This window comes from Panthera uncia (genome assembly GCF_023721935.1).
Source record: "Panthera uncia isolate 11264 chromosome D3 unlocalized genomic scaffold, Puncia_PCG_1.0 HiC_scaffold_8, whole genome shotgun sequence".
In the NCBI taxonomy this organism is placed as follows: domain Eukaryota; kingdom Metazoa; phylum Chordata; class Mammalia; order Carnivora; family Felidae; genus Panthera; species Panthera uncia.
The window spans coordinates 46669775-46671569 of record NW_026057586.1 but is presented as its reverse complement, the minus strand read 5'-3'; the positions used below and the strand labels follow the sequence as shown (position 1 = coordinate 46671569).

General features: G+C 37.7%; 1 non-coding gene across 1 annotated transcript; it reads right to left on the bottom strand.

Annotated features, from left to right (window-relative positions):
- Positions 1 to 448: 448 nt before the first annotated feature.
- On the bottom strand, positions 449 to 552 carry LOC125914985 (U6 spliceosomal RNA). The gene has a single exon (XR_007455523.1). It is a non-coding gene; the product is annotated as a U6 spliceosomal RNA (small nuclear RNA).
- Between the last annotated feature and the right edge of the window lie 1243 nt (positions 553 to 1795).

The following is a 1795-nucleotide window of genomic DNA, read 5'->3' as shown; positions in this document are numbered from 1 at the left end:
TAAATATATTTTTTAAAAGTTTAGGGGCGCCTGGGTGGCTTGGTCGGTTGAGCCTCAGACTTCAGCTCAGGTCATGATCTCACCGTCTATGAGTTCGAGCCCCGCATTGGGCTCTGTGCTGACAGCTCAGAGCCTGGAGCCTGTTTCAGATTCTGTGTCTCCCTCTCTCTCTGCTCCTCCCCTGTTCATGCTCTGTCTCTCTCTGTCTCAAAAATAAATAAACGTTAAAAAAAAATTTAAAAAAGTTTATTTATTTGAGAGAGTATGCACGTGTGCGTGAGGGAGAAGCAGAAAGAGAGGGAGAGAGAGAATCCCAAGAAGGCTCCACACTGTCAGCACAGAGCAAGACTTAGAGCTCAAATCATGAACCCTGAGATCATGACCTAAGCCAAAATCAAGGGTCGGATGTCCAACCAACTGAGCCACCCAGACGCCTCAAACATGAATAAAAAATATGGAACGCTTCACAAATTTGCGTGTCATCCTTGCGCAGGGGCCATGCTAATCTCTGTATCGTTCCAATTTTAGTATATGTGCTGCTGAAGTGAGCACTCAGAAAATGAATTTAAGTGGACTTTCATTTGAAAACAGTTGTATTTCCATATAGTGTCTTTTATGTATTACGTAATGAATTAAATGGAATCCAGGGACAAAGTATGGCGGGCGTCCATAACTACGGATGCAGAAGACCCCTTTCTCTGGTCTCTGATAGGACCTTTCTCTTCTCTCTGACACTTGCGCTTTTGGACCTTGAGAGTTGCATACTAAAGGCGCATACAAGGACTTTTACTTGTGCATAATGAGGGCTGAATAGGTTCCCAGGATGCCATATATGCTCTTGGGAAGTTGTGGAATTACGTATTATGTTAGAAGGCGAATGACATTTTGCTGATGGGAGAACCCATAAGCAGGAAGACTGTGTTGTATTTGTAATGATTCATTTCCGCAATTCGTGAATCTCACAAATCTTTACTTTAATCTAGACTGCAGCCCATCTGCACAGAAGACGTAGTAAAATCGTTAAATGAATTCACATGCACACTCTTTAATTTATTATTGCTGGTAATGTTGATATTATCATATTTCATGTGGGGAGAAGAGTATAATAATTGTGCTAACAATTTATATACATGTGGCTTTTCACGAATTCACAATTTTCTAGTAATGGCCAAGAATGATCTTCTTAATACAAATGTGTTTTTGTTGTTCCAAGACTTTATGCTCTTTTATACTAATTACAGTTTTAGGAAGAAATTGCCTTGGATTTCTCTGTATTTTATTATAATTAGAATCTCAGACATACTACTGTTACCAAGAATATCATGTTTTATTACATTTTTTTGGTGAAGTTATAGGATGATGAATTATTACATGAATTGGAAATCATCACTTTTGGCCATTTTGGTTTTTTTACAGGCTATGCAAAAATGACATTCGCTGTAGTTTAAGACTCTTTTAACTCCCTCTCCACAAAGATGGATCCAGAGGAGAATGGTAAAAGATGATTTGGACTATATTTTTGAAATTTTTGCTTTGTTTGCTAACACTATCAATGTGATCAACATATTTAGTCGTAAAATCTTCTAAACAATAAAGACATTTTTCTATGTAATTGGCCCCTAAAATGTTATTAAAGAAAATTGTTTGTATTGAATGCTATTTTCTTGTTACAAATATTTCACTTAAAATTAGATAAATAATCTAAAGCTACGGTTTATGCAAAACCATCTAGAGCACGTCTGCCCAAAAGGCTCTTTAGATTGGCCTCTGATTAAGTCTGGCTGTCAGGACCCAA